Below are 14,342 nucleotides of genomic sequence, written 5' to 3'. Positions count from 1 at the left end.
GCCTATGGGTATCTCTTTTTTTAGGTTAGGGAAGTTTTCTTCTATGATTTTGTTGAAGATATTTACTGGTCCTTTGAGCTGGGAGTCTTCACTCTCTTCTATACCTATTATCCTTAGGTTTGATCTTCTCATTGAGTCCTGGATTTCCTGTATGTTTTGGACCAGCAGCTTTTTCCGCTTTACATTATCTTTGACAGTTGAGTCAATGATTTCTATGGAATCTTCTGCTCCTGAGATTCTCTCTTCCATCTCTTGAATTCTGTTGGTGAGGCTTGTATCTACAGCTCCTTGTCTCTTCTTTTGGTTTTCTATATCCAGGGTTGTTTCCATGTGTTCTTTCTTGATTGCTTCTATTTCCATTTTTAATTCCTTCAACTGTTTGATTGTGTTTTCCTGGAATTCTTTCAGGGATTTTTGCGATTCCTCTCTGTAGGCTTCTACTTGTTTATTAATGTTTTCCTGTGTTTCCCTAAGGGAGTTCATGTCTTTCTTGAAGTCCTCCAGCATCATGATCAAATATGATTTTGAAACTAGATCTTGCTTTTCTGGTGTGTTTGGATATTCCATGTTTGTTTTGGTGGGAGAATTGGGCTCCGATGATGCCATGTAGTCTTGGTTTCTGTTGCTTGGGTTCCTGCGCTTGCCTCTCGCCATCAGATTATCTCTAGTGTTACTTTGTTCTGCTATTTCTGACAGTGGCTAGACTGTCCTATAAGCCTGTGTGTCAGGAGTGCTGTAGACCTGTTTTCCTCTCTTTCAGTCAGTTATGGGGACAGAGTGTTCTGCTTTCGGGCGTGTAGTTTTTCCTCTCTACAGGTCTTCAGCTGTTCCTGTGGGCCTGTGTGTTGAGTTCACCAGGCAGCTTTCTTGCAGCAGAAAAGTTGGTCTTACCTGTGGTCCCGAGGCTCAAGTTCGCTTGTGGGGTGCTGCCCACGGGCTCTCTGCAGCGGCAGCAACCAGCAAGATCTGTGCCGCCCCTTCCGGGAGCTTCAGTGCACCAGGGTTCCAGATGGCCTTTGGTGTTTTCCTCTGGCGTCCGAGATGTGTGCACAGAGAGCAGTCTCTTCTGGTTTCCCAGGCTTGTCTGCCTCTCTGAAGGTTTAGCTCTCCCTCCCACGGGATTTGGGTGCAGAGAACTGTTTATCCGGTCTGTTTCCCTCAGGTTCCGGCGGTGTCTCAGGCAGGGGTCCTGCCGCTCCTGGGCCCTTCCCCACGGGAGCCCAGAGGCCTTATACAGTTTCCTCTTGGGCCAGGGATGTGGGCAGGGGTGGGCAGTGTTGGTGGTCTCTTCCGCTCTGCAGCCTCAGGGGTGCCCACCTGATCAGGCGGTGAGGTCTCTTTCCCACAGGGTCTGGGAGCAGAGAGCTGCTGCGGGCCGGGATCCGCGGGCGTGGGACCTCCGGCAAACACAGGACGTGCCCGGTCCTAGATGAACTCTGCCTCTGTGTGTCCCGATCTCACCAGGCAGCTCTCTTGCAGCAGACAAGTTGGTCTTACCTGTGGTCCCGAGGCTCAAGTTTGTTCGCGGGGTGCTGCCCAAGGGCTCTCTGCGGCGGCAGCAACCAGGAAGACCACCATTCGTCGATCTTAAGGATGAGAGACTGGAACAGTTCAGTGGCTTCCCAAGGTCACACAATGAGTGAGTGTGGGGGGAGTCTCCATGCTGAGGTTCCCATCCTTGGGTATAGATCAGGCTCTGTAATGTGATTCTATGAAGTGTTAAGGTCTTCTAATGTGGGGGTCACAGGAGACATTCTAGGGTGTGCTTGGCAGCCTATTTTCAGGTACAGCGAGAACATTGGCTTCATCTATTTTTATTAAGAGGCTTGTGTGGCTCAGGTTGCCCTCAGACTTGCTGTATACCTGAGGATGGTCTCAAACTTTTGATCCTCTTGCATCCACATCCTGAGTGCTGGGATGACAGGGCATGACTCACTGTCCTGATTTATGTGACGCTGTGGATCAAACCCAAGCTTCAGTGTGATAAGAAAACACTACTGAGCTACATTTCTGTCCCTGCTTCGCCCTACAAATGCCAATCACGGAGGCCACATCTCAGGCCATCACAAGTGTTTCCCTGGAGAGAGAGGACTGTGGGAACTTGGAACAGAAGAGCTCTTTATTATTCAGAATAACTGCACTATTTAATTTACTATTAATAACAGCTCTCCAGTCAACCTTTTCTTAAGAAGTGAGAACCAGAGAGATGCCCCTCTCTTCCCGCGCCTCCTCCCTTCTTTTCACAGAGTACTGTGGACTCAGTCACGAGAGCATGAGCTGTTTGGGGGGTTGGTGTGGGCGAGATGGAGGCTCAGATGATACAGCCAGCCCAGCTACCTTCCTCCTACAGAGCTTGCTTTGTTGTTCCTTCCTGGTTGTGAGGGGAGCATGGGTGTCCTGTAGGCTGAGCAGGAAGGCCAAGGGCTGATCTGGAAGTGACACTGAGTTTAAAGCTGAGAGAGGGCTGTTGACAGCCATCTTTTCCCTCCTAAACCCAAAGGTGATGTGCACACAGGGGCCACAGGCAACAGAAGACTGAAGGAGCTAGGGTTCTTTTGGGAAATCATGCTCTATCCTGGCTCTACTAAAGGCCCAGTATAAGAAGGAATATTTCCAGAGAGGAACAGAGCCTTTGAGGAGAACTGACCCCAAGCCAGGCAAATACTTGACCAAACAGTCAGAAGACTCACAGGGACCAAGAATAATGGTATCTGAGTGGGATACCTGTCCATTTCACCTAGGGCTCCACTCAAGACCTTATTGTCTAGGTGTTGGGAACATGTGGAGCTCCCAACTGGCAAAGTATAGTTGCTACCACCATAGGACAGTGTTGGGGCAGTCACTGTGTCTGGATGGACATCTTGAGGGTGAAGCAGAGATTCTTCTGCAGGGCTGAACTTGGCCCTTACATATTTATTTAAGGTGGCACCCCAGCTCTCAGTAATGATTGAGCTTGGCTCAGTTCTCCACATTCTAGCCTCAGTGTGATCTTGGAGTTGCTGTTAGCATCCCGCCTCATGCCTCATGTCCTCTCATTCCTGGGCTGTAGTCAAGCATCCTCATATCCTCTGTTTTGGACCCCTCCTTGCCCTGGCCATCTGTAGAGTGGGTGAATCCTAGACACCCTTAGGAGGGGGTTGAAGAGTGTTCTGTCACACCATGCCGTGGGCTGGTTTCAGTCTGCTTGATGTAACAGTAGCTTTTTTTTTCCAAGCCAGAGCCAGGTTTCATATACCTGCACACACACACACACACACACACACACACACACACACACACACACACACACACACATTCCTAAGTATACATGCTACCAAACAGGAAGCCTGGCTCATTGTGAGGCCTCACTCTTTATTCAAGGAGCAGTCTTGGGTGTCTGAATGGATGCTTGAAGACTCCGTCTTTGCAATTAACACACTGCTGCAGTATTATTAGCCTCTGATAGGCAGGTCTGCCTTCGCCAGAGACTATAAATACGTGGGGCCAATGACTCAGCAAATCTGTTGCTATTTTTCTTGCAGGTCCGTGTGGATCTGTGTCTGTGTACACCATGGCCCCATCTCCCTGCAGCTCCCATGGCTAGTAACCATGGAAACACAGTCCTCCCCAATACCATACTCTGCTGACAAACACTGGGAGTCCCCCCAGCCCGCTTCCCACCTCAGGGAAGTAGCATGGACCTCACCAGTTCCCAGTAAGCAAGGGATGGTGGGATGAAGAAGGTGAACATTTGCTCTAGGGCTTTGAAGGCCCAGGCCAGGCCTCTAAGCCCTTCCATTGCCAATCTATGGTCAAGGCCTTGTTACTTGCCTAAGGTGAGTGCTCTGTGTCCTAGTGTAATTGAGGGTGGCAGGGCAGTTCACAAATGCTGTGGACAGTGTGGCAGGGGAGCTGGGGATCAGGTGTAGCAGTGGTAATAGGGATTGAGGTTAATCAATGTGGGGTAAACACTTGGAGCCTTGTTTCTCTGTTGAGAGAAGCTATGGAAGAGAGAGTTCTATTCCTTCCTCTCTTTCTTCACTCTGTCCCTCCTTTCATCCCTCCATCCCTCTATTCCTTCCACAAATGTTCTCATTCACACTTACTTGTGTTTGTGCCTGGCCCTGTGCTGGGTGTGGCTCCTAGGGATAAATCAGATAAATCAGTTAGAGCCTTTGCATTTGGGACTTGTTAGCTTGGAAACAAGAGAGTTCCTTGAATGATGCTCAGGAATCCTGGAGATCAAGGCAGAATAGAGCAGTAGGCATAAGAGTGTGACTTTCTAGAGGCCTGAAGTGAATGATGTATGACTGGAGAACATGGGATCCACCAGGGTCCACTCTGTTAGGAGGTGCAGTATTGGGTATGGGTGTGAGTAGGTAAGAGATATCTGAAGTTCTAATTCTGCCTCGAGTCAGGGACAGCCCTTGAGGAAGCTGCCTAAGTTTTCTGACTTTTAATGGGGATGATGAGATGACACCTACCTGGTTAGTCTGGGTAAAAAGCAAGATAACTCTGCTTCCAAAGACATGAACAATATTGTACTAAGAAGATGCCAGGACTGTTTTTATATGTACCCCAATTTCTTCCTTTCAGAGCCAAAAAGAGAGCTGAACTAGATGGTATATCAAGGCATTTTCTGTCCTCAGTTTCTCTATGTTCAAAACAGGAAGAAGCAGCTTTTAACAGATGGGAAGATGCAGGTGAGCAGTTGGGACCAACTTGCTGTTCCATGCTTTAGGGAAAGCAGGGGTCAGACCAGAGCTGCCATCTCTAAGGATACCATCTTTTTGCCTGGAGCAGCTTCCCCAGTAGCTGAAGAGCCCCAAAGCCAGCAGCCACAACTATGCTGGCCTTCCCCTTTCTATTCTTCTGCCTCAACAGGGGAGAAAAACATGAGCTCAGAAATGTGAGGACCATTCAGTCTCCAAGCCACTTAAATCCCAGTTCCCAGATTTCCTATGTGCCTGAGGATCTGGTACACCAATTATCTTTTTGTCAGTTTATAAAGGAGTCTCACACCAAGCTAGGACTTCTCAACCTGTAGATCAACACCATCAGAAAACACAGACATTTACATCATGATTCATAACAGTAGCAAAATTACAGTTATGAAGTAGCAACAAAATAATTTTATAGCTGAAAGTGACCACAACATGAGGAACTGTAGTAAAGAGTCACAGAACTGTAGTAAAGAGTCACAGCATTAGGAAAGTTGAGACCCACTGCACCAAGCTGATGCTGAGTGTCTACTATTATTTCTAGATAGGGAATCAGAGACTCAGCGAGCTTAAGATCTGGTCCAAGGTTGCATGGATACAGTGCCAGGGCCAGGACTTCAGTCCATCAGTGACCTTCATACTACTCTGCATCACCATGGCTCCATAATGGACTTCTATGGATGGGGAGCTGGGGAAGAGGGACACAGTATGCATACGGGGCTGGAAAGATGGTTCAGTCAGGAAAGTGATTGCTGCACAAGCACAGGGACCTGTGTTTAGAACCCCGGAACCCGTATAAAACCCATGCAGAACAGCCTACTTCTGTAATCCCAATACTGGCAAGGCAAAGACAGATGATCCCTAGGCGTTTCTGCCCAGCAAGCCCAGCCTAATCAGCAAGCTTCTGGTTCAGTGAGAGGCTCTGTCTCAATAAACAAGGTGAAGAGTGATTTAGGAAGGTACTTGGCATTGACCTCTGGCTTCTACGTATATGAGCACACCTACATGCATTCCACAGTCACACATACACAGAGAAGTAGTATGTATGTGACTGTGATCCAAAAGCAGGTTGTAGGATCATGTCTGCAGAAGGAGTACAGGCATTCAGACATACTCCAAGATGGTGCCTGAATGATGTGAGTCAGGATACAGGATTTGAATAGGCTGTTTCTCTAGTTCAGAGAGGAAAGTGGGGTGGGTTTGGGAAATCTGTCAATCATGAATATTAAAATAAACATGTTTTGGAATTGGCTAAGTAGCTATTACAGAAGGCTGTGTCTGTGTTCCACTTATATAGAGAAAGTACCATAAACAGGAGACAGATTCTAGTCTCTGTGAATACCAGCCGTGGAAGGCAGAGTAGACTTCAGAGAAGAAAATTCTTCAGACAGATGTGACTATTATGGGCCAGGTCATTCCAAGTCCTTCCTGTGTCCTTCAGTGATCTACAGAGCAGATTCACTGCCTGACTTAAATATGGGCACTCTTACATCTAAAAACAGCCCGGGTCATAAGGTCTAACATTCCATGGCTATGGTTTGGTTGGTTCAGGCACCTGCCTAAGAAGCAAACGCAGAGAACCTTGAGCTTTGTCTTCAGATGGCCCTGGCTGTGTCTTAATATAGTCAGTCCCAGGTCCTCAAAGCTTTGTCTGCAAAATTTCATGGGTGTGGCTACTTTGAAGTGCCTTAATGAGGGTCTAGTGGGACCTAATTTGCCAGGTTGCCCCTAGGAGTTTGGGGCTTTATTCAAGTATCAAAGTTCACATATTTTTCCCTCTTCTTTTTCCTAGGCATGCCATTCTAGATGTCTGGTTCAGTGAGACAGAGGCTTCAGCCTGAATCCTGCTGTGCCCATGTAGAACAACTTCTACATGTGGAATACATTGCAGTCATGTTAAATGCCATACACATGCATACAAGGCCCTTGATGCTACCCTGCCAACCTATTATTTTCCCCACTGTGCAGATGCATGAAGTGCAGACTAAAGTTTTGCTGGCTCCACAAAATGTCTTAGAAAGGTGTTCCCCTTTTCTAGGATACAAAAGATTTAAACACAAATTTATTCCTTCCTTTCTTTCCTTCTCCACCCCTTCCTCCTCCTCTTTCTTTTTGTAAATTAAAATTGACCAGATAAAGCAGGATTATTCTGTGAGAAGACTTGATTAATTCAATCTGAAGCTGGGTGTGGTGCTACATACCTTTAATTCCAGTGCTCTGGATCCAGAAGCAGGTGAGTCTCTGAATTTTTTTGAGAACAGCCTGATCTACTGAGTGAGTTCTTGGACATCCAGGGCTACACAGAGAAGCCCTGTCTCAAAAAAAAAGACCCCAAAAAACCCCCAACAAAGACAACAATAACCCCCACTAGTAGTAGTAGTAGTAGTAGTAGTAGTAGTAGTAGTAGTAGTAGTAATAATAATAATAATAATAATAATAATAATAATAATAATATAAATTCAATCTGTTTTGGGGTAATTTCTGTTTTCTATTTTTCCTTTCTGTTTGGTAAGAACAGCTCATACCTGGCAGGTGGCTAGAGACACTGGGATTATGCACTTGTACTTATTCTGTGTAAGAGAACAGCCACTCTGCCTGGAACACAGTAGGTCGCCTCACTGCTAGTACCACTTGTCTCTCTGTTGGAGCCAAAGAGAACCAGAGTGCAAGGCAGGACTCCCCCAATCGTTATAGATTAGGAGTTTGTGTCCCTACAAAATTCATATTTTAAAATGCTTATCCTGGGACTGGAGAAATAGCTTGGTGATTAAGAGTCAAACTCCTCCTCCAGAGGGACCCAAGCTCTATTTGTCGGCCTTTCATTATGTGAAAGGCTGTACTTCCAGCTCCAGGAGACCCTATGCTCTCTTCTGGCCTCTAGCAGAACACATGCCCACATGTGTAAATCCATAGGCAGACGATACATATATACATGATTTTAAAAATATTTAAAATTTGCTAACCCCTATCTTGATGGTGTCAGAAGGTGGGGCCTTTGAGAGGGATTGAGTCCTAGCATCTCCACACATGGGTCTTAATGGATGTGATCAACACCCACTTAAAAAGAAATCCCAGAGTTGCCAAGATGGCTCAGCGGATAAAGGTATTTGTCACAGAGCCTGATGACTCAATTCTTCCCAGGTTCCACATGGTGGAAAGTGAGAACCAACTCCTTCCTGCCAGTTGTCTTCTGACCTCTGTATGTGCTGTATCCCTTGTGTTCAAGGGCCTGTACGTTCAGGGTAGGTCTTTCCACGTCAGTTACACCTTTACTGACACACTCAGAGGTGCGTCTTCTAAGTGACTTCACATCTGGTTGACAATGAAGATTGACCATCACCAGGATCTTATAGCCAGATACAACCAGAGGGGTGTCCTCTGCCCTTGTCTCATCCTCAGTGCCCAGATCCCATATCTGAGTCCTGCAGAGCTCCATAAACCCCATGATCACTTCTGCAACTGCCAAGCCTAGGCTATATGGAGCCTTTACATCCAGGAGTCACTGGCCGGCCACATATGAGGAGACAGAGTATAAGGATGAGAACCTACTTAGTTTCTTGTTTCCAGGCTCACATCTCCCCACCCTACCCCCTACCCCCTGGCTCTGTGACCCTGAATATGCTAGGCATGTGGCTAGAGAACTCATCCCTAAGATCAGCTTTTTGGGGAGTGCTTATAAAGAATCACAAGGCAAGGCTATAGGCCCACCACTTTATTTCATATTGGAAAGTCTAAGAAATCCTTCACATACTCCAGAGCAAGGCTTGTGAACCTGTATTGACAAGCTAATGTGGTAGTGCCTGCATAATGTGCAGAACCATGAGTAAACCAGGTCCTAGTTTTCTCTTCTTCAGTCAACTGATCATGGAGAACACCCCATCAGGCTATAGGTGCATGTTTGGCAGCAAACAGCATTGTATAAGGAGTAGAAACCACAGGCATTTGGGCAATTTCTTCGTGTAACTTGCTTGTGCCTTCAGAGCCTGCTCCGGCGTGATAGCTTATACACCATTTGGTAATAGACTGCTGTTGTGCATGTCCTACTTTATGACTTGGTGGGTCTGATAACACCCAGCTCACAATGGACTGTTCAGGTCGCATGGTGACTTGGTGTCCTATTGTCAAATGTTCAGTTTCCACTAAGGCCCAATAGCAGGCCAAAAGCTGTTTTTCAGAGAGAATAGTGTGTGTTAGATGATGGTAGGGCTTTGCTTCCAAAAGCCCAGTGGTCTCTTCTGTGTTTCACCCACAAAGGCTTGCCAAAGTCTCCAAACAGCATCCCTATCTGCCACCAACACCTCAAGTACCATCAGGTCTGCTGGGTCACATGGTCCAAGTGGTAGAGCAGCCTGCACAGCAGCCCGGACCTGTTGAAGAGCCTTCTCCTGTTCCAGGGCCCACACAAAGCTAGCAGCTTTCTGAGTAACTTGGTACTTGAGTAACATACCCAAGTGAGGAATGTGCTGTCTCCAGAATCCAAATAGACCCACTAAACGTTGCGCTTCTTTCTTGGTGGTGGGAGAAGCTAGGTTCAATAACCTATCTTTCACCTTAGAAAGAGTACCTCTGCACCACACCACTGGACTCCTAAGAATTTTACTGAGGCAAACCATTCTCGAATTTGGGTTGAATTTATTTCCCATCCTCTGATATGCATATGTGTTACCAATTGAGTCCAAAGTGGTTGCTACTCCCTACTCACTTGATCCAATAAGCATAATGTCATCAATATAGTGCACCAATGTGAAATTTTGTGGAAGAGAGAGATGATCAAGATCCCTTCTAACTAAATTATGATGCAGGGCAGGAGAGTTAAGATATCCTTGAGGCAAAACTGTAAAGGTATACTGCTGGCCTTGCCAACTGAAAGCAAATTGCTTTTGGTGGTCCTTACAGATAGATACTGTGAAGAAGGTATTTGCTAGATCAATAGCTGCGTACCAGGTACAAACTACTTTCCTAGTTAGGGTTTTAATGCTGTGAACAGACACTATGACCAAGGCAACTCTTAGAAGGACAATATTTAATTGAGGCTGACTTATAGGTTCAGAGGTTCAGTCCATTATCGTCAAGGTGGGAGCAGGGCAGTGTCCAGGCAGGCATGCTATAGGAGGAGCTGAGACTTCTACATCTTCATCTGAAGGTCTAGGAGAAGATGGACTTCTAGGCAGCAAGGGTGAGGGTCTTAAAGCCCATGCCCACAGTGACACACTTTCTCCAACAAAGCCACACCTTTTCTAACAAGACCACACCTCCCAATAGTGCCACTTGTTGGGCCAAGCATATTCAAACCACCACACTAATCCTTTAGTGTCTATAGCTAGAAGCTCATCTTGTGGCAGAGGAGAACACATAGGTGGCTCTGTATCTTTGGTCATCAGCAATGCTATAAAAACGGTCAAGGAACTATGGAACATAAGGGTGAAATAACTAACCCATTCTGGGCATGAGGCAAGAGATAGACATTACTCCTTGAGTTGAGTCTTGAAGGATACAGTGAGCTAGGCAGGAGGTTAGCCCTTCTGAAGAAAGGGAGGACACCATGTGGTCCCTGAGTTCAATCTGTTAGAGAAGTCCCCCACCACTCATGAGAAAACAGGGCAACTCTTGCTTCAGGGGTTGGCAGTTCTGGGTTCCAACTGGTATTGAACAAATATTAGTGGACTGAGCCCTGGAGCCCCACAGAAGGAAGGGAGAGTGAGCAGAGAAACCCCTGAGTAGACACAACACTGAGTCCTGACTGTGGTAAGTGTTGTTCTTATCTTTATCAAAAAGGACTGTAACTAGGGCCCAATAGAGGGCATGATCCCATTGTTAGACCAATGTCTGAAATGGGCTTCTCTAGGGGATGGAGGGAGGTGTGCAGATAATCGAGGGCAGAGGGGCTACCCACAGCCACTCAAGAAGGTCTTGGGCACAGGGTGTGAACTGATGCTTTCTGGGCAATGCTAGCCTCTGGGAACTGGGCCTGAACTTTGTGCCCCACTAGGCTCTCCCCTTCCTCTTCATGGATATTATTAGACACATCCTTCAACTCCCAGGCTTGGGTGCCAGGTGTTCTCCTCCCATCCTGTCACCAAGCAAGCTTGTTAAGATTCTTATGAACTTGTCTGTGACTCTCCCAACCAATTTCAGAAGCACAGCAGATCCATTCTATGACCAGTGGCAAATGCTCAGGAATTGGACTTTAGAAAGCCTGCGTGACCTTGGGCAAGTCAGTCAACCTCTTTGGGTACCTTGTGGCAGCAATGGCTTGAAAACAAAGCCATCGGGATTGGTATACTCTGCTTCCCTTTGCCCATCATGCCCATGTCATCTGTTTCACAAAGGGCAGCCTGTAGGCACCCTTCTCACCCACTGGCTTTCTATTCCTATTGTAGGGAGTAAAAAACCATCCCAAGGCACGGATTATATATCTGCCTTCCAGTCTTAGGGCACACTTCTATTTTACTTTTATCAGCTCTGGGACAAGGACATGGAGGACAAATGTGACCACGTGACATCAGAAAAATATGCAGACAAAGAGTCTACATTCAAGCAAGGCCTGTCCTGGTCTCGCTTTTTTTCTGATGACTGTGGCATCATGGCCAGTCCAGAAGTGCCAGGAAGGATTTCCTGCTTGCTTCATTGTGTGCCCATGCAGGCAGCTTATCATAGGAACCTTTTCTTGGTGTTTCTACAGTAAGATCTTCAACCCAAGCTCCCGCTGGGAGGAGTGCCTTCCTCCACAGACTGAGATGACAGCCTGGCTTGCTTAGTCGGCAGCCCTCTGTGCCCTCTGCCTTTCAATCCCACCATGCAAATCTCCTCCTTCCAGAGGTCTTCTGGCTTCTTTGGATCTAAGGAAACCCTTCTTCCAGAGAGTGGCTTCTGACTCACAAGGGCACCTAGAGATGTGTGGATTAAGAAGGGCCTTCCTGGCCTCCAGCCAAATGCTAATGGTGAAATTTGAAGCCAGGTCTTTGAAATCCAAAATGTCTCTTCCATGCCGGTGGATCTGATCACCACCCCCACCCTGAAGGCAGTAGGGTAGGAAGGACACATCATCCACCACCAGCCATTTGGAGACTGAGAGGGGAAGGCTGTGGCAGGGTAATCTGTGACCAGAGCTTGGGGACTTGGTTTGGGGCCTATAAAATCTGGCTGGACTCCACCTCATCAAGAAGATTAAGGGTAATTGAGTAGCAGCTCTCACAAGGCTACTTGAAAGTTGGAGGTTGGCCCAAAACCTGCCCACTAAGATACGCTTATGCCAGGATTGTGAGAGCTCCCATCAAAAACCAGGAGAACATCCAGGCATCCTGTGGTTGGAGGAAACCTGTGGCAACCACAGCAGGTCTCTTCTGACACAGACAAGACACTTGATGCTCATCAGTCTGTGAGGGACACTCCACCATTACTATCCTTATCTTTGCCATTTCACAGGGGAAGAAAGTGAGGCTCCCAGAGGTATCCTAGGCTTCCCTGTGTCAGGGAAGCCTATTGAGGTCAAGTGCCATAGCCCAAGTGACTCTGGGCAGAGTCCTCTTTGTTAAGCTCCATGAACCACCTTCTCTATTGAGTCAGACAAAGCCAAGAATAAGGGGCCTCGGGGCGGAGGGATCAAGTCGGTTTGCACACTAGCCCTTTTCTTTCCATCCTACAATACTGTTCTTGCAGGTACTTGCCGAGGCCTGAAGGGGGCATTGGATCTGGATCTGGAGTTTCAGGAGGTTGTGAGCCAGTGACACTGGTCCCCAGCAGCAGGAATTAGCATACTTAAAACGCAGAGCCACCTCTCCAGCCCTACACATGGGTCCCAGTTACTTTTGACCTCTTAAACCTACAGTGACTCCCACTACCTCCAGGATCCACCGCGGACCTCCACGCTGCCTTCCTCTCACATAGGCAGCCTCGCCGTCCTATCCTTGTGTCCTCTCTCCTGTGCCTTCCTGCCATCCTCGGGTCCTTTAGAGCTCTTTCTACGAAGCCTTCCTCTGTTCATTTTGTAACTGGGGCAGGTCATAAAGAGCAGCGTCAGTTTCTTAGCCTTCATCTTCACCGTCACATCCTTTTTGGTGAGATAAAGGGAAGAAGAAAGGGAACCTTGTTTCTCTTCTGAGCTCTCAAAGCAAACCTGGTCCCGGTCCTGCGTTCTGTTAATCACAGGAAGAGCTTACAGCTCATATTCTTCCTTTGAGCTGCCTCATCAGGGATCCTGAACCCCCAAACCCCAGAGTCAGGACACCAAGGCTCTATTCTTCACACCTAGAAGGCTCAGATTCTTTCTTTAACCCTGAGGAGAACTGAATGTTAGCTCCCAGATTCCTGTGATGGGTGAGGGTGGAGCCAACTAAGCCCCGCCCCCTCCAGGCCTGGTGAGAGTTGTTCATTATCTCCCTGCCTTGCCAGCCAGGCCTTGGGGTAAAGCCAGCCCCAGCTTTTGATGGGAGACAGATTTAATTACCTTCTCAGGCAGAGGGCTAGGATAATGAGGAGCCGAAAGAAAGCTTGGCAAGGCAGGGCCCTTGAGCACTCGCTCTGCCCACCTCTACATGCAGCCTCTGGAGGTTTAGGGTGAGCAAGAGTAAGGAGTCCCAGGCAGCTGTGGCCCTTGTGTGGTGACACCATGCCTGAGATTGAGTTAGCACTCTGTCCGGGTTACACAGAGCACTCCCACGCCAGTGTAGAGAAATGGTCGGTCAGTCTTCTGCAGCAATGTGGGGTCCTAGGATGAATGGGGAAAGAAGAGACACAGGCAGACACCAGGGCTTCGGACTTGTATGAGACTTGAAAGTTCTGATGGAATGGGACGTTAACAGTAAAGATCATAGAGAAAGGAGATCCCATGTTGGGTGTGGCAGGGTTTGTCACTCTCATGATTAGGGCATCCTTGACTTTTTTCCGGCAGCTTGTCTGACCTGGGTTTTTTTTTTTTTTTTTTAAAAACTCTTATAAAGTTGTCCTAGAGCTTCCTTCTGAGTCTGTCCCAAAATTCTTTTATTAATGAAACAAGGACTCCTGAGAGGGGGCCCCATTTATCTGGTAACATATGGTCGCCTAGTTGAGGGTCCCCAAAGTTTTCAGTAACATTATGGCTAGACTTGGGAACTTTACAGAGGGGCTAAGGCACCAGGGTATTCTCGGATTCTTGTTGGTGAAGAAGAAGAGGAAGAGGTGGAGGTGGGGAAACAGAGCATGACAAGAGGACAATGACAAGAGGACAGTGACTAGGCGAGAGGAAGAACAAGTGAAGAACATTCTTGTGGGGTTCATCTGGGATTCTGGGTTCTTTCCTGAGGGTGGCACGGTGCGATTCTACCCAAACTAGTTGGGTATCTTTCTGCTCCCTGACTTTTCTGCCTTTCCCTTAGAAATGCCATCACGATGGGCCCCACAGCTACACAATCCCTAGGGGATCAATAAACCCGAGTGCCCAGAGGAGGATTGGTAAAGGCCTGAGATGAGGGTGACTCTTCAGCTTGGACCTGGTTCTCATGCTAATGAACGGAGCCTGCGCTGGGAGGATCTGAAGGGGAAATTGCCACAGCATTCTTTCATTCCACTCTGCACGCCACAGCTTCTTCCCAAAGGGGCAGCCTGACAGGCCATCAGGAGGTGTAGAACTTAATACTGTAGCCCATACTTCAGATGGGAAAAATT

General features: G+C 47.6%; 1 long non-coding RNA gene across 2 annotated transcripts; it reads left to right on the top strand.

The window, feature by feature from the left end:
- Positions 1–1,153: 1,153 nt before the first annotated feature.
- On the top strand, positions 1,154–6,844 carry LOC100911193 (uncharacterized). 2 transcript variants are annotated; one of them, XR_001839396.3, is made up of 3 exons: positions 1,227–3,815; positions 4,576–4,682; positions 6,493–6,844. It is a non-coding gene; the product is annotated as an uncharacterized LOC100911193 (long non-coding RNA). The 2 variants fall into 2 exon arrangements; XR_005488227.2 differs by having other exon boundaries at positions 1,154–4,682.
- The last annotated feature ends 7,498 nt before the right edge of the window (positions 6,845–14,342 follow it).

The sequence above is a fragment of the Rattus norvegicus genome, chromosome 8 (genome assembly GCF_036323735.1).
Source record: "Rattus norvegicus strain BN/NHsdMcwi chromosome 8, GRCr8, whole genome shotgun sequence".
In the NCBI taxonomy this organism is placed as follows: Eukaryota; Metazoa; Chordata; class Mammalia; order Rodentia; family Muridae; genus Rattus; species Rattus norvegicus.
Note: the sequence above shows the minus strand (reverse complement) of the source record. Positions and strands in the feature narration are given on the sequence as shown.